The sequence below is a fragment of the Mustela nivalis genome (assembly GCF_964662115.1).
Source record: "Mustela nivalis genome assembly, chromosome: 5".
Classification (NCBI taxonomy): domain Eukaryota; kingdom Metazoa; phylum Chordata; class Mammalia; order Carnivora; family Mustelidae; genus Mustela; species Mustela nivalis.
This window is the reverse complement of record NC_139024.1, coordinates 121,146,545-121,165,431: the sequence shown is the minus strand read 5'-3', so window position 1 is coordinate 121,165,431 and position 18,887 is coordinate 121,146,545. Positions and strand designations below refer to the sequence as shown.

Genomic DNA, 18,887 nt, shown 5'->3' with positions numbered 1-18,887 from the left:
CCGTAGAATGCAGATTGTGTGTGATTTCCGGCAAAGCAAACACTATTTGGCATATCCAGATTTATTTTTATTTATTTATTTATTTATTGGCATATCCAGATTTTTAACAAAAAATCTGTGCTCCTTTTGTCGAAACTCACTGGTGTCTTGCTCTTGCCAGCCATGTAAGGATGACATGCAGATCACGCCCCAAAGCTGTGTGAGAGCTGAACGTGTGAGCACATGCTGTCCGTGCTCAGGATGCAATGGAAATCATTGGCCATCATCAAAAAGAACCTTCTGAAGAACGTTATAAATGAGCTGCATGCAGGAACATCCTGGGAACAGTAGAACTTTCTATAATAGTACTGATGGGTGATAAGAGTGGCAAACATGGAAACGGTGTCATCAGAAGCTTGCGCTGCCCTCTGAGCCATGAAGCAGACCATCCAATGTTTACACAGTGCACTTTCTAGTCACAGGATTCTCTTGTTCACAGTCATTACTCTTCCAGTAAATGATCATCTGAGATGATTGCCAGAAGGGAGGAGTAGAGGCTGGGGACATGCGGGAGAGGCAGGGGGTACACAGGCTTCCAGTTCCAGAATGAATAAGTGACAGGAATAAAAGGCACAGCACAAGGAAGACAGTAGATGACACTGTCATAGGGCTGCATCGGGCAGATGGGAGCTACACCTGTGAGGAATAGAGCGTGACATGCGAACTTGTCACATCATTCCTTTTACACTCCTGACTACTGGAACATTATGTGTTAACTATACCCCCAATTTAAATACTTTTTATTTTTATTTTTTAATTTTTTTTTAAGATTTTATTTATTTATTTGACAGAGAGAAATCACAAGTAGATGGAGAGGCAGGCAGAGAGAGAGAGAGAGAGGGAAGCAGGCTCCCTGGTGAGCAGAGAGCCCGATGCGGGACTCGATCCCAGGACCCTGAGCTCATGACCTGAGCCGAAGGCAGCGGCTTAACCCACTGAGCCACCCAGCGCCCAATTTAAATACTTTTTAAAATTATTTTCTTATGATTTCAGCTGTTTTAACATTTTACATTACTGAATATGCATGGCAAATTCTAATATTAGATATGAGAATTGATAAAATGTATAAATGTATATTTAATTTACACAAAGCAAGCTGAAAACAAATTAAAAATATAAATACCTGGGGCGCCTGGGTGGCTCAGTGGGTTAAGCCTCTGCCTTGGGCTCAGGTCATGATCTCAGGGTCCTGGGATCAAGCCCCACATCGGGCTCTCTGCTCAGCAGGGAGCATGCTTCCCCCTCTCTCTCTGCCTGCCTCACTGCCTAGTTGTAATCTCTCTCTCTGTGTCCAATAAATAAAATATTTTTTTCAAAAGGGGGGTGAAGGGAAGCAAAAGTTTATAATGAAGGTGAGAACAGAAAGGAAAGAGAAAGCTCTCTAGAGTGACAGGGGTCCTGAATGGGCTGCCACTGATGGCTTTTAGTGGCAGTCTCTTCTTGAGAACTAACTGGGAAGCTTGTGGCCTTGAGATTCTTGTAACATATTGGCTTGAGCAAGGACCATTGAGAAACTGTTAATGAATTACTTCTTTGGAGTTTGGTCATTTTCTGTGATACACTGTAGCTGCCAAAGAAAAATACTCCTGACCATTCGACCCCTTCGGAGGCTAGGGGTCTGTTTCCTTATCTCTTGTTGACTCTGGATTAGAGCTTCTGCCTGCCAGGAATGGTGTCTCAGCCAGGGGGCCCCTGCCTCTTCCTGCCTACACCTTAAACCTTTCCCTATTCAATACCGGATGAATGCATCAAACGTCAGACTTCATGGTTGGCAGGGCACTTGGAAGTCTCCGGGAAATCTCAGGAACAATGTAACCACAGAGAAGGTCAGTATCATAATCTGAGTAGAAACTGCACATCCTTGATTCGCCACTAATCGCACAGGCGGAGGGCAGCTCACTCAGGACCTAGGGCAAAAATGCAGCCACTGGATGCAGAAAAACAGGGCACGGACAACAGCTGTCAGCACTGCAGGGGCTCAGGCCATAGTGGGGTCTGCTCAGGTTCAACAATTCTGGGAAAAGAACAGTCTTCAAAAAAATAAAATAGATTCCAGATTTGTTTAAACATAAAATCCATAATCCACTTTTAAAGAACATATTACCAGACATACAAAGAAATGTATGACTTATTCAAACAGAAATGTGTGACTCTAATAAGAAAGTCAACAGAAACGTATTTCCAGTGCGCCCAGATGTGGGAATCAGCACCAAAGGCTCCCACGTAGCTTCAGGAAATATGTTCAAAGAACTGAATAAATAATATGTGTTGAATGAATTTAATAACAAGAAAATCTTGTTATTAAATGGTGAACAGAAAGGAAACTGGAACAAAGAAGCAGAATGAACTAGAAGACCATATAGGAATTCTAGAACAAAAAGAAAGATACATAGTAAAATTCCATAGGTAAACTGCATTGAAAGCCTGGAAAGGCAGAATGAAGAATCAATTTGTTTGAATATAAATAGATAATTCATCACCACTTCCTCATATCAGGGAGATCATATGATAGTTGTCTTTCTCTGCTTGACTTATTTCGCTGAGCATGCAACATGGGGGCTTAAGTGGGTAGGAGAAGAATAAATGAAACAAGATGGGATTGGGAGGGAGACAAACCATAAGTGACTCTTAATCTCACAAAACAAACTGAGGGTTGGTGGGGGGAGGGGATTTGGGAGAAGGGGGTGGGATTATGGACATTGGGGAGGGTATGTGCTTTGGTGAGTGCTGTGAAGTGTGTAAACCTGGTGATTCACACACCTGTACCCCTGGGGATAAAAATATATGTTTATATAAAAAATAAAAAATTAATTAAAAAAATAGATAATTCAGACTGGAGACTGACCCTGGATGGGACCTTCTCCTGGGTGCACAGCCCTGTGTCCCTGCTGGGGGGCCCAAGGAGACCCCGGGGAGGTCCCTGGGGAGAGACTCAAAGGCCCCTCAGGTCTTCTACTCTCAGCCCTGTTGCCACACCGGGAGGGTGGGGGGCGGGGTGGGAGGATGGTGCTGCTGCGCTCCCGTCCTTAACCGCCAGGGGGTGCACGAGGCTCCGCTGAGTAGGGTCCAGATGAAGGAACTGCAAACTCCGTGTTCTGGGGGAGAGTAAGGGGCCTTCTGAGCAGCCCTGAGGGCAGGTGCAGCGGTGGGTCAGGGATCCGGAGAGAGGAGCGTTCTGGAGCCCTGCCCGCTGTCTGAGTTGCCATCTGTCCTCCCCACAACACATCTTTCCAGGCCCTGGACCGCAAGTCCAGGAAAACGGAAAAGTAGATCCTCAATCCTTCTGGACCGATTCCCTCTTTGAGGGCTATTTTACAAAAGACACTCTTTTATCTTAGAATAGTTGGAGATTTACAGAGAAGTGACAAGGTTAGTGCAGAGTCCCTGAGCACCCCACACTCTCTTGTCCTGTCGTTAACCCCAATCTCACCGTCGTGCATTTGTCACAGCTAATGACACCATATTCACACATTACTATCTCCACACCAGATTTGCTGTCATGGTTTTGTTTTCTTTCCCAAGATCCCAACCAAATTGCCTCATTGAGTCCCATTATGGCTCCTTCCAGCTCCTCTGGCTGTGACTGTGTCTCAGAGTGTCCCTGTTTTTCATGACCCTGACATGTTTGAGGAGATGGTTTGCGTACTTTGTAGACTGTCTCTCATTGTGAATCAGGCTGACTGAGGCTGTGGAGTTTGGGAAAACCACACCTGGGCGGGCCGTTCTCCACACAACATAGCAAGAACATACAGTGATCACTCGCTCGTCATGGATGAAGTTGACCTTCACCCCTTGGCTGAGGTCATCTAATCCAGATGCTCCCTGTGAAGTTCCTTCTTTGGCTTTGTTCTGTCCGTAGTCTTTGCAGGAGGTCACGAAGTACAGCCCACAGGTGACGGCTGTTCCGCTGGGACGATTTGCATGCAGGTTGTTGTGCAAACATGAGTTCTCAAATGACTTGGGTAAGTACCTTACAGGGGGATCAGCAGCTTGTGTGCTTAGTCTATGTTTGACTTTATAAGAAGCTGCTGACCGTCTCCTACAGCAGCTGTGCTGTTCTGTCTTCCCTGCCGTTAGTGACTGAAGCTTTCTGTGGCTCCCTGTCCTGGTCAGCAGGTGAGACTATCATTGTCTGGATTCCCATCATCTAACAGTGTGTGATGGCAGATCACTGTTGTCACCTGCATTTCCCTGATGACACCTGCTGCTGAACATCTTTTCATGTGCTTATTACCCATGAGTACATCTTCAGCTCTCCATACTTTTGCTCATTTTTTAATGAGTTGTTTTCTTATTGGTCCTTTTTAAGGGTTTTATGAGTATTCTAAAACAAGTCCTTTATCACACTGTGATTTGTGATTTGTAAATATTTTCTCCCAGTCTGTGGCCTGAGCTTGTTTCCTGATATAACAGTGGACATTAGGGCACAGGTGTATTTTTCAAATAGGAGACATGACAAATGGCTGACTGTGCTGGATTTTGGGTAGAGAACGTGGGTTACTGGAGGATGAGGGATTACCATATGACTTCTTTATTTTTGAACATTTGTATCTATTGAATCCTCTTGCAGGTGAATGAATAATGTTTAAAAAAAAGAAACTACCCTAAAATCCCTAACACCTGACAGATCATCCTCAGACCATAATTGAAGACTCAGGTTCTCATCTGAACCTGAGTCGTCTTCATCATCACCAACTAATCATCTTTTCACCGAATTATTTCACTTTTGAATTTCTTTGTCTGAACCAGGTGGGCTAGATTGTATGGATAAATTCTCCCAGTAAAATAGCTTAAAATGCATGCAAGGTAGAAAAACCATTGTCTTGAAAACATGAAAAGACAGGATAATAATAAGTAAAACAATGAGCACACCCCAAAAAGAAGGGAAAGACCCTGCTTCAAGCGAAGTCTCTGTGAGTTCCCTGCTCAGAGCACAGACCAGCCCTTCCAGCTCTGTGCCCTGAGATGCTGATTTTCTTACCATCTCCTTCTCTTTTAAAGCATTTACATTCTCATTATGATGAGTATGTATGATGTACAATATATATGATGTAATCTATATTCACCATAGAAAAATTATAAAATGGGAAAAGTGATAAATGACAAAGTAAAAACAATGTAATTCTCACATTTGAGCTGTTTTGTTGCATTTACTTCTAGTCTCTTATCTATCCTCCTGCTGTTGAAAATCTCTCTCTCTCTCTCTCTCTCTCTAAGGTGAAGAGCACAGAGTTCAGGGCCCCATCTGTGCTCTCTCCAGATGCCATTTCCCCAGTCAGCTCCCTGTCACCCTCCTGAGAGGGCTGCCTCTCACTTCTTCCTCCCTCCTCAGCTTCCTTGACTCCCTCTCTGCTCCCCTCTGAGGGGATGAGCTCATTTGTTCCTCACTCAGAAAAGAAGGACTCAGGTGAGAACTGCACAGGCCCCCCACCTCACTCCCCACCTCTGCACCTGTGTCCTCATCTTCTAAGCAGTGATGGGGGAGGGGCCCTCCTGTCTCAGGCTGCCCATTCACGTCACACCCGGCCCCTCACTCACCTGCATCATGCCCTTCCCCCTCCCTCCTGGCTCAGCCATTCCTGCTACAAACATGCTGGGATGACTTCCATGCAGCCACTTAAGGCAAAACTAAATCAACCAAAATAAAATCATCCCATAAAAACAACACTTGATCCCATGACTCCTCCAACTCCTGCCCCATCTCTATGGCCTCCATACAGAACTCGTCCTGACCCATCATCTCACCCCCGGTGTTGTCTTTGTAGCCAATGGTTAGAGGCACAGAGTTTTACAAGTCAAATCCTTCTACGGTCCTTGATATCAAGACAGCTGACCCCAAGCTTCGATGCCCCCATTTCCTGAATCTCAGAGAACAGCTGCATTAGTTCTTCTGGCTGATTCTCTGATTATTGCTTCTGTGCCTCTCAGCAGCCTGCTTCTCAGACTCCTTCTCTGGTCTTCAGGTTTATGTGTCATCTTTCCTGAATTGGCTCCTCTTTCACACTCTCCCATCTGCTCCATATAATTATTTGATAATTTCGATGAGCTCAATGTTCAGTGTTTCCTTTATTATGATCGTGAAATGCTAGTCACAACTGAGTCTTCTGTAGACTTATGATTGCGATCCCTTTCCTGAATCAACTTTTTATTTTTCCCCAGAGTAAATAAATATCTTATTTCTTCATTTACTTTTTTTCTCTTTTTCTCTTTTTAAATCCTTCCTCTGCTCCCCCTGAGTAAACCTTCATGAACATACTGGAGCCCATCCACTCCTCTCCCATCTTCATGTCTGTATAGCCGCCTGGTCGGCAGCTCTCAATCCTGCCCCATGGGGAGGGGATGCCAGCACACCTGGGGCAGGGCTGACACCCAGACCCCCTGCAGCTCTTCCTGGGGGAACTAGGCCTCTCTCCTGCTGGCTCCCTGTGGTCAGGATCCCATGTGCTCCCCTGTTTGGTTTTCTCCATCATTTGTCCCACTCTGCCTACTGCTGTCCTGTGGAAGGAAACATGGAAAGGAGAACAGAAAATCTCACACCAGAGGAGACTGTCACACAGTAGCGTGACAGAGATTGCGCTGGACAGAGATGTCCTCGGGATTTGGGGGCCTTGTCTCATGCCTTCCAGCTCCCAGCTCTCTTGTTGTTGTCTCTTGGAGTTTTCAAGGCATCTACCCTTCCACCCTCTTTCTGAAATTTTACTACGAAGTGTCCTGGTGTGGGTCTCCTCTCATCTGCTCTAGGTAAGAATTGGAGTCGGTCTCTCAACAAGTGTGTTTATCCCTATAAGCTTGGAGGAATACTCTTGAAATTTTTTCCTCATTTCCTATTCACGTAATTTTCTTTAAAGATTTATTTGACAGAGAGAAACACAGTGACAGAGGGAAAACAACAGGGGAAGTGAGAGAGGGAGAAGCAGGCTTCCCGCTGAGCAGGTACCAGGGCAGGACCCTGGGATAATGACTGAGCCACCCAGGCACTCCTCACCATTGTTTTTAAAAATGTTGTTATTAACTTGTTGGGAACATTTGATCGAGAAACAAACAGGTCTTCTCTCCTGCTACCATCACATTCCTGATTTTATGACTTCGGGGAAGGAAAACAGTTATCATCCAGTGTATCCACTCAATTATTCATTCCTATGGTCATATTGTTAGTTTCCCAGAGCTCTTTCCTGTTCCATGATTGTACAGCACTGTGTGGAGTTCTGTTTTTTTCACATCCATATGTCTGTTGCATCCTGTAGATGTGACTGATCCTAGTGGTAAGGGCCCTGCTAGGTCTCCTGGTTTCTGCTTTCATGATATCATGACCTTTCTCCACACAACACTCCTCTCAGGAGCGACTTACATTTTCCTCTGTCATTTCTGCTCCATGCCCATCTCCCACATGACAGTGCCAGTGTCCTGTCCAGGGTATCACCCTTGCTCTGCGCTGTAGCTCTAGAGGCCAGCTGATCCTGAGTCCCTGGCTGCCTCGAGATGTCCACTGGATGATGGACTTTAGTGTGATTTGAGCAGCTGAGTCACATTGCTCCTTAATGTTCTCCTGGGCTCTGAGCCCAGCAGCCTCCCATCACCAAACATTCTGGAATATTGCCACAGCTCACTTTCCTAGAGTGCACAGACATACCGCCTCCCACCCCCACCCCAGACAAGAAGCAATGAACAAATCAGCAAGGTCTCTGGGAGCAAACATTTTGGGCTGAACACTAGCTCCACCACATCCTTGTCTCCGAGTCTCCCTTTCCCTGTCTGAACAAACGGATGCCCTACAGGATGCCTCCTGGGCTGGCTTTCATGATTAAGTTCAACCCTCTGTGTAAATCACATGGTAAATCCCTGACGCATGCTAATGTTCCACTATCTGTACTTACCTTCATCATATTGATTATAGCGATTACATAACTTCCGTTCTTTGTTTTTATAAACCACAAGTGAACGCACATCCTTGTGAATGTTTGTAATTATCTCCTTAGGATAAAGTCCTCAAAGAAAATGTCTGTGTCACAATATAAGCACACAGCATTTGTGGAGATATTTTTCTAAAGCACCCATTGAAAATTGTGTCCCAGTGATCACTTGCATCAACCTTTATGACAGTGTTTCCCTGACCCTCTGATGAACACTCTCATCCCTTACTTTCGTCTTTGCCAAGTACATAGATTTATTTTATATATAGAAATATTTTATTTATTTTATAGCTTTATTCCTTTTATAGCTTTATTCCACATTCTCATATTTGTTTATGTTTTCTTATTACAATTACATTGGTTTGATGTTTCATTTCCACCTTCCCAAACTGTTTTCTAATATTTTTAATTCTCTTTTCTTTCTTTTTCTTTTTTTATTATTTGACTGCATTTGACACACAATGTTATGCTCATTTCAGCTGTACAACATAGTGATTTGCCATGTAATCCAACAATTCCACTCTTGGGTATTTACCCAAGGAAAAGAGAAATACCAATTCTATAATTGTGTTTTGAATCAGTTGTAGCTCTTTTAAAATACGGAATTTTAAAAATATTTTTTATTTATTTGACAGACAGAGATCACAAGTAGGCAGAGAGGTAGGCAGAGAGAGAGAGTGGGAAGCAGGCTTCCCACTGAGCAGAGAGCCCAATGAGGGACTCAATCCCAGGACCTTGAGATCATGACCTGAGCTGAAGGCAGAGGCTTTAACCCACTGAGCCACCCAGGCGCCCCTAAAGTTTGGAATTAAACAGAGAAGAGCCAGCAGCCCCCAACATCGGGAGCTGCTCTGACACTGACAGTTGGTCTCAGTGTGGTCAGAATCTGGCTAATGTCTACCACTTGGCCATATTCTTCTCCTGTGGGACTTCAGCCAGTCACCTCACAAAACATCACCATTCTGAAACCACGACATCACTCTGTGTCATTACAGAAAAACAAGGCACTGTACAACCCACAGAATAACACAATCTGCGTGTCAGCTGATGTGAGCAATTGCTGCTTCTCCACCATAACTGCTCTCTCCTCGCTCTGGTCTGGCTGCTGGAGAGCGGACTCACTGAGATGCTCAACCATGGGATTGCCCACACGTCCTGACAACATGAAATCTAGAGTGGGCCCCAACTTTCGTGGGTCCTCTCCAAAATTCCCATTCAAAGTCCATGTCCCTTAGGTTCCAACACCTTCATATTAAGATGCCCCGTGACCCCCAAAGGTGTGCGTTCTCTCTCACTGCAACAGATAATAGAGCCAATTTGAATGCCCCACAGGTGCTCCTGGTGGTCTTGGGCTGAAGAGCATTGAACCATGTTACCCTTTTGTCTTTCACAATTGTTTTTGTGTCTTTTAATTTGCTCATGGACATGAGTTTGTATCTTTGTGAGAGTGTGATTAACATGCAGATATTTCGTACTTTTCCTATAGGTTTTCAACACTAGACTGTGCTTAGAGAATTTCTTCATCCTACAGTTGTAAACATTTCATGTATATTTTCACCTTGGTAGAAATGAGGAGCAGAGGGTTTCACAAGGGTGAAGGGAAACATGGAGAATTGTCTGAACTTGGGCAAAAGTGTGGGGAGGAGCAAGAGGTAAAGGATGCTAAGGTGGTGAAATCTAAGATGTCCGTCTTCTGCTTTATGACGTTTACAAGTACGTACAGAGCCTACAAGGTACATGTTGTAGCCAATATACCCTCTCACCTGGGCTCAGTGAAGACTTAGTAAGCCTCCTTATGTTTACCAGGTGAACACAACCAACACCAAGACATCCAAAGTAATAGAGATAACAGTGAGCTCCAGGGATGGGCATCTTGAACACTTATGACCTAGATGTGATAATCACGTTTTTGCTCATGTCTGTACACTTCAGCTGTCTCAATGCATGGTAATTACACTTTCATGCTATATTTTAGGCATATGTTTCAGATCCACATAGACAAATCTACAACTTTCATTTAAATGTAAATTTAATACACATACACCCATGAGTTACACAGTCTCTTCTTTGAGGAGGATCCTGACAACTAAGAGCATTCTAGATAGGTATTATCTGAATAGTAGCTATGAGCCACCTGTGGCTAACTCCTATTCATTTAAAACAATTAAAAATGCAACTTCTCAGCACACCAGCCCCATTTCAAGTGCCACCTGCATCTCAAGAGGCACCTGCATCTTGTGGCCACCATACTGGACAGCGCAGATACAGAACAATTCCTTCCACACAGACTGTTGTATTGGAAGGTGCTGTGCTTCATGCTTTGTGGGTCTCAAGTCAAACATATTAGACACATGTAGAGTGAAAAGACCAACATGATTTCTCTTACAGATGACATCAGATTTCTGTCTGGGATGTGAATACATATGAAGCCGATGTGTCACAAAATCAAAGTCGGTTATGTATGGATCTTGTGCCTACAGGTACAAACTGTCCCCAGTTACAAAAGGGAAATCCCTGTCCCTCCACCTCCCTTCCCAGACTGGGGACCCTCTCTTCCATCTCATTTCCAGGAGATGAGTTCTCTTCCAAATGCACTCAGGGGCTAGAGTCAGAGCTGAGTTTTCAGAGCAGGAAGTGTAGCTCAGGGAGAGGGATTCTGCTGAGTGAGGAGGAGGCCAGAGCAGGACAAGTGGGAGACTCTCCCAGGGTTTTCAGAGCAGCCATTCTCAAAGTGTGGTCTGGGGAACACCTGAAGTCACTGAGTCCCTTGCACAGAATCCATGAAATTAACACTATTTTCATAACATCACTTAGACATTGTTTGCCTTTTCACCACTTTTACATTCACACTCAGGTAAAACTTAGCAAGAATGGAGGTGATGGGTGCACAGGGCAATTGTTATTCTTCACCACTACTCACTTCCATAAAAAGACAAAACACTCTTTCCACCATTTTCCCAACCCACCATAATGGTCCCATGAATGTCCCAGCAGATGCTCTCAAGAGTATTAATGCCTAGAAGAGAAGCAAAGGCAGATCTTGTTAGGCCATGCTCCAAAGTCATCATACCATTTCTAACTGTGATGACGAAGCAGGTTACATTGGGAATTTGAAATCACTGATGATCACTGAGCTGGGAACATTGCTGGGAACCTCATGGGCAGCTTAAACTCCAGTGAAGTGAGAAGCCACAGATTTAATGTACAACTTAAAGATCTAGAAAAATGGCAGAGGAATCCAGACCCATCCCTCCATTTTGGTTTCCTTGTCCTGAGAACCTCAGCTGGCACCATGAAGAAGCAAGACAAAAACACACATGAGGGGAAATCCTTGGATTCCTTCTCTAGGGAGGTAATGCCTATGTGCAAGTAAAATACCTCAAAACAAAAGTAGGACAAAACAATACTAGAATCACATTAAAACATTCTGATTGCAGCATTAAAAATTATCTTTATTAATCATTTTCAACAATTCATCTTTATTAAACATTCTCAACAATCCACATTCAAACATGTCTGTATGATGATGTGGGGTGTATAGCCCTTCTACATACAGAAACCGCTTGGAAAATAATTTGTGTAAAATTAACTGCCCCCCCTTTTCTTTTTTAACAGAATTCCTTTTTTTAATTTTAATTTTTATTTTATTTATTTATTTATTTATTAATTTTTTATTTTTTATAAACATATATTTTTATCCCCAGGGGTACAGGTCTGTGAATCACCAGGTTTACACACTTCACAGCAACAGAATTCCTTTTTAACTGAAGGAATGAATGACACAGAAACTTGGATTATTAAGACTAGGACATTTGGCAAGACAGTTTCTGGAAGTTGCCATAGGTGGCTCATAGTTACTATTCAGACAGTACATATCCAGTTTCTGGAAAATGAACATGAACTTAACCTTTCATGAAAATCAACTCACATATGCCAGCTGAGTACTTGTTGCCTTGATCAAATGTAAGCTCTCAAGAGAAAATCAGAAGCTTGTGATGTACCAATAAACTTCACAGCCTCCCATTACTGACAAACTTTTCTATTGGGATCTGGGGTAATATTAAAACAAATATGGGGGTTCCTGCGTGGCTCAGTCAGTTAAGCATCTGCCTTTGGCTCAGGTCATGATCCAAGTGTCCAGGGATAGAGCCCCACATCAGATTCTCTGCTCACTGGAGAGCTTCTCCCTCTTCCTCTGCCTGCTACTATGCCTACTTGTGCTCTCTATCTCTTTGTCAAATAAATAAATAAAATATTTTAAAAAGGCATATTGTTTTTTAAGATTTTATTTATTTATTTGACAGAGAGAGAAGGATCACAAGTAGGCAGAGAAGCAGGCAGAGAGAGAGGGGGAAGCAGGCTCCCTGCTGAGCAGAGAGCCTGATGCAGGGCTCTATCCCAAGACCCTGAGATCATGACCCAAGCTTAAGGCAGAAGTTTAACCCACTGAATCACCAGGAGCCCCCCAAATATGACTTTTTGATAAATCAATTTCAATCTCATCTACACTGGTACATGTACGTAACTTAAACAACACATCACGTTTTTAAAACTTTTATTTATTTTATTTCTTTACAGTGTTCCAGAATTCATTGTTTATGCACCACACCCAGTGCTCCATGCAATATGTGCCCTCCATAGTACACACCACCAGGCTCACCCAACCTCCCACTCCTCTCTCCTCCAAAACCCTCAGTTTATTTCTCAGAGTCCACAGATTCTCCCTCCAGTTTCCCCCAACTCACTTCTCCTCTCCATCTCCCTATGTCCTCAGTATTATTCCTTATGCTCTACAAATAAGCGAAACCATATGATAATTGACTCTCTCTGCCTGACTAATTTCCCTCAGTATAATCTTCTAGTCCCATCCATGTTGCTACAAAAGTTGGGTATTCATCCTTTCTGATGGAGGTATAATACTCCATTGTATATATATATATATATATCACATATTCTTTATCCATTTGTCTGTTGAAGGGCATCTTGGTTCTTTCCACAGCTTGGTGACTGTGACCATTGCTGCTATGAACATTAGGGTACAGATGGCCCTTCTTTTCATGACATCTGTATCATTGGGGTAAATACCCAGTAGTGCAGTGGCAGGGTCATAGGGAAACTCTATTTTTAGTTTCTTAAGGAATGTCCACACTGTTTTCCAAAGTGGCTGCACCAAGTTGCATTCCCACCAACAGTGTCAGAGGGTTCCCCTTTCCCCACATCCTCTCCAACAAATGTTGTTTACTGTCTTGTTAATTTTGGCCATTCAGCACATTACTTTTTTAAAAATCATGCATTAGTACAAGATCTGTTTCCTGTGCCAGATGGGCCTGTGGATTTTAATGTAACAGAGATTGCAAAAATGTAAAATGCTAGAGCATCTGTCTACAAGAGACCCATTTTGAACCTAAAGATACACCCAGACTGAAAGTGAAAGGATGGAGAAGCATCTTTCATGCCAATGGGCCTCAAAAAAAGGCTGGGGTAGCGATTCTCATATAAGACAAATTAGATTTTAAGCTAAAGACTGTAGTCAGAGATCCAGAAGAACACTACATCATTCTTAAAGGGACTATCCACCAAGATGATCTAACAATTGTAAATATCTATGCCCCCAATATGGGAGCAGCCAATTACATAAAAAAACTGTTAATCAAGATAAAGAGTCATATTGATATGAATACAATAATCGTAGGAGATCTTAACATGCCTCTCTCAGAAACAGACAGATCATTGAAGCAGAAAATCAATAAAGAAACAAGAGCATTGAATGACACATTGGACCAGATGGACCTCATATACAGAACATTCCACCCTAAAACAACAGAATATTCATTCTTCTCAAGTGCACATGGAACCTTCTCCAGAATAGACCACATACTGGGTCACAAATCAGGACTCAACTGATACCAAAAGACTGAGATTATTCCTTGCACATTCTCAGATCACAATGCTTTGAAACTGGAGCTCAATCACACGGAAAAGTTCAGGAGGAACTCAAACACCTGGAAGCTAAAGACCACCTTGCTTAAGAATGCTTGGATCAACTAGGAGATCAAAGAAGAATTGAAACAATTCATGGAAACCAATGAGAATGAAGACACTTCAGTCCAAAACCTATGGGATACAGCAAAGGCAGTCCTAAGGGGGAAATACATAGCCATCCAAGCATCCCTCAAAAAAATTGAAAAATCCAGAACACACCAGCTGTCTCTACACCTTAAAGAACTGGAGAATCAACAACAAATCAAACCAACTCCACACATAAGAAGGGAAATCATCAAGATTAGAGCTGAGATCAATGAGGTAGAAACCAGAGATACAGTAGAATGTATCAATGAAACTAGAAGCTGGTTTTTTGAAAGAATCAATAAGATCAATAAACCATTGGCGACACTAATCCAAAAGAAAAGAGAGAAAGCTCAAATACATAAAATTAGGAATGAAAAGGGAGAGATCACAACGAACACCAAGGAAGTAGAAAAAATAATCAGAAGTTATTATCAACAGTTATATGCCAATAAGCTAAGCAACCTAGATGAAATGGATGCATTCCTGGAAAGCTATAAACTCCCAAAATTGAACCGGGAAGAAATTGACAACCTGAATAGACCAATATCTAGTAGCGAGATTGAAGTAGTGATCAAAAACCTCCCAAAAAAACAAGAGCCCAGGACCTGATGGATTCCCTGGTGAATTCTACCAAACTTTCAAAGAAGAAATAACACCTATTCTCCTGAAGCTGTTTCAAAAATTGAAGCAGAAGGAAAACTTCCAGACTCTTTCTATGAAGCCAGCATTACCGTGATACCCAAATCAGGCAAAGACCCTGCCAAAAAAGAGAATTTCAGACCAATATCACTGATGAATATGGATGCTAAGATTCTCAACAAGATCCTAGCAAACAGGATCCAACAGCACATTAAAAAGATTATCCACCATGACCAGGTGGGATTTATTCCTGGGCTACAAGGATGGTTCAACACTCGCAAATCAGTCAATGAGATAGAAAAAATTAATAAAAGAAGAGAGAAGAACCACATGGTCCTCTCAATTGATGCAGAAAAAACATTTGACAAAATCCAGCATCTGTTCCTGATTAAAACGCTTCAAAGTATAGGGATAGACAGAACATTCCTGAACTTCATAAAATCTATCTATGAAAGACCCACAGCAAATATCATCCTTAATGGGAAAAAGCTTGCAGCCTTCCCATTGAGATCAGGAACACAACAAGGATGCCCACTCTCACCACTCTTGTTTAACATAGTATTAGAAGTCCTTGCATCAGCAATCAGACAGCAAAGAGAAATAAAAGGTATCCAAATTGGTAATGAAGAAGTCAAACTCTCTCTCTTTGAAGATGACATGTTTCTTTATATGGAAGACCCAAAAGACTCTACCCCCAAACTACTAGAACTCATACAACAATTCAGCAACATGGCAGGATACAAAGTCAATGTACAGAAATCAGTGGCCTTCTTATACACTAATAATGAAAATGCAGAAAGGGAAATTAGAGAATCGATTCCATTTACTATAGCACCAAGAACCATAAAATACCTGGGAATAAACCTAACCAAAGAGGTAAAGGATCTGTACTGGAGGAACTACAGAACACTCATGAAAGAAATTGAAGAAGGCACAAAAAGATGGAAGACCATTCCATGCTCTTGGATTGGAAGAATAAACATTGTTAAAATGTCTATACTGCCTAGAGCAATCTATACTTTTAATGCCATTCCGATAAAAATCCCACTGGTATTCTTCAAAGAGCTGGAGCAAATAATCCAAAAATTTGTATGGAATCAGAAGAGACCCCAAATCACTAAGGAAATGTTGAAAAACAAAAATAAAATGGGGAGCATCACTTTACCTGATTTCAAGCTTTACTACAAAGCTGTGATCACCAAGACAGCATGGTACTGGCATAAAAACAGACACATAGACCAGTGGAACAGAGTAGAGAGCCCAGATATGGACCCTCAACTCTATGGTCAAATAATCTTCGACAAAATGGGAACAAATATACAGTGGAAAAAAGACAGTCTCTTCTATAAATGGTGTTGGGAAAACTGGACAGCTATAAGTAGAAGAATAAAACTCGACCATTCTCTTATACCGTACACAAAGATAAACTCAAAATGGATAAAAGACCTCAACGTGAGACAGGAATCCATTAGAATCCTAGAGGAGAACATAGGCAGTAATCTCTTCGATATCAGCCACAGCAACTTCTTTCAAGATATGTCTCCAAAGGCAAAGGAAACAAAAGCGAAAATAAACTTTTGGGACTTCATCAAAATCAAAAGCTTCTGCACAGCAAAGGAAACAGTCAAGAAAACAAAGAGGCAACCCACGGAATGGGAGAAGATATTTGCAAATGACAGTACAGACAAAAGGTTGATATCCAGGCTCTATAATGAACTCCTCAAACTCAACACACACAAAACAGACAATCATATCAAAAAATGGGCAGAAGATATGAACAGACACTTCTTCAATGAAGACATACAAATGGCTATCAGACCCATGAAAAAATGTTCATCATCACTAGGTATCAGGGAGATTCAAATTAAAACCACATTGAGATATCACCTTACACCAGTTCGAATGGCCAAAATTAGCAAGACACGAAACATGTGTTGGAGGGGATGTGGAGAATTCCCACTGTTGGTGGGAATGTAAGTTGGCGCAGCCTCTTTGGAGAACAGTGTGGAGATTCCTCAAGAAATTATAAATAGAACTTCCCTATGACCCTTCCATTGCACTCCTGGGTATTTACCTCAAAGATACAGATGTAGTGAAAAGAAGGGCCATCTGTACCTCAATGTTTATAGCAGCAATGGCTCAGTCGCCAAACTGTGGAAAGAACCAAGATGCCCTTCAACAGACGAATGGATAAGGAAGATGTGGTCCATATACACTATGGAGTATTATGCCTCCATCAGAAAGGACGAATACCCAACTTTTGTGGCAACATGGATGGGACTGGTAGAGATTATGCTGAGTGAAATAAGTCAAGCAGAGAGAGTCAATTATCATATGGTTTCACTTATTTGTGGAGCATAACAAATAGCATGGAGGACAAGGGGTGTTAGAGAGAAGGGAGTTGGGGTAAATTGGAAGGGGAGGTGAACCATGAGAGACTATGGACTCTGAAAAACAATCTGAGGGTTTTGAAGGGGCGGGGGGTGGGAGGTCACGGTACAAGGTGGTGGGTATTATAGAGCACTGGGTGTGGTGCAAAAATAATGAATACTGTTATGCTGAAAATAAATAAATAATTAATTAAAAAAAAAAAAAGAAAATGAGAAACTCATGATTGGATCCTGTAATCAGTGTTCTGATTCCTGGGTCAAGCATTATGATTCCTTACATCTCCTGGAGGACAAATAGCCGTGCTACATAGTGTTTAGGTTAGACTCTCAGGATGCCCAGGGATATGACTGGATATTCACTGCCTGGTCTCCAGAACATTTTCATGATCATCAAAATTTGTTGAATGCAGGAACAAGTGTGATTCTGAAAAGGGAGTTTGAAAGGAGCCACATTACAGATGAAGTGTTCGGAACAGTAAAGGAAGATGCATCATTACACAGATATAAAAAACACTTGCCATCACAATCTTCTCCTGCCCCATTGACCACAGCTGAGGAAGAATCACAACAGATTAAAATTAATGAGGTACAAACTGACATGGGTGAGGACACGCAGCATTAAACACTACATGAGTAGCATTTCCTATATTTCGAGAAGCTTTTCAAGCTTAGGACACATGAAGTAACAGCTCAACTATGTGTAATTGGAAATAGGTATGAAAGATGAAATTATAATTTTGGCCAACACAACAAAGACAGAACTGAAAGACTTGCCAGGGAGGATTCCCAAGGATTCAGCACGCTACGATTTCTTCCTGTATAAACATTCCCATCAAGGAGACGGTTTGAAGTCCATAGTTTTTATTTATTCAATGCCTGGATAGACATGCAGTAAAGAGAACGGGTACTGTATTCTAGCTGTGAGAGCCCTCTGCCAGAAACTGTTGAAAGACAACTACAAATGGACTTCATTAGAAAGATCGAGATAGGGTGCTTGGGCCTCAGTCAGTTAAGTGTCTGCCTTCAGCTCAGGTCATGATCTCAGGGACATGGATCAAGCCCCATGTCTTGCTCTCTGCTTGGCAGGGAGCCTGCTTATCTCTCTCCCTCTGCCCTCCCCTCTGCTTGTGCATGGTCTCTCTCTCTCTATCTATCTCAAATAAATAAAATATATTTTTAAATTTTATTTATTTGACAAACAGAGATCACAAGTAGACAGAGAGGCAGGCAGAGAGAGAGAGGGAAACAGGTTTCCCGCAGAGCATAGAGCCCCATGTGGGGCTCGATTCCAAGACCCTGAGATCATCACCTGAGCTGAAGGCAGAGGCTTAACCCACTGAGCAACCCAGGCGCCCTTCAAATAAATAAAATCTTAAAAAAAAAAAAAAAGAAAATAAAGAAAGATCAAGAGAGAAAATGGGGATGAGTTGACAGTGGACTTCCTTTATGAAGAAGAACACCCAAAGCAGCAGGCACATAGCAAAGTTTTGCAAAACCAAAATCATTGTATTGAGGATTCCAATCCTAGCTTTTAAAAAATCCAGCTTTACTACAGGAGAACTGTTAGATCACTCCCCACAGGTCAGCTCACTGAGCTGTTCATTTCTGTGTTCTTAATGTCAAGGTTACAGAAGACTATGTAGGATGTGCCATTAATTTTGTCATACTGTTTTCTAAATTGTGTGTAAAAGAATTTTTTAACTGTTACCACCTTTTAATGGAATTATTCTTGGCACTGTCCTCTCCATTAGTGTTTTTCTAACATTACCCAAGACCCCACGGCTGTATCAGGCTCAGGATTATTTTGTCTCTTTGTCATAGGGCAGTTCTAATGTTTATG

The 18,887-nt window shown here is 42.3% G+C and overlaps 1 long non-coding RNA gene and 1 pseudogene across 2 annotated transcripts; both read left to right on the top strand.

Moving 5' to 3' along the window:
- Positions 1–1,654: 1,654 nt before the first annotated feature.
- LOC309865897 lies at positions 1,655–12,149 on the top strand. The gene is made up of 3 exons (XR_014312304.1): positions 1,655–1,865; positions 10,338–10,429; positions 11,701–12,149. It is a non-coding gene; the product is annotated as an uncharacterized lncRNA (long non-coding RNA).
- Positions 12,150–13,270: 1,121 nt separating this feature from the next.
- LOC309865163 (twinfilin-1 pseudogene) lies at positions 13,271–18,582 on the top strand (annotated as a pseudogene). The gene is made up of 3 exons: positions 13,271–13,274; positions 17,254–18,037; positions 18,459–18,582. The product of its transcript is annotated as a twinfilin-1 pseudogene (transcript).
- The last annotated feature ends 305 nt before the right edge of the window (positions 18,583–18,887 follow it).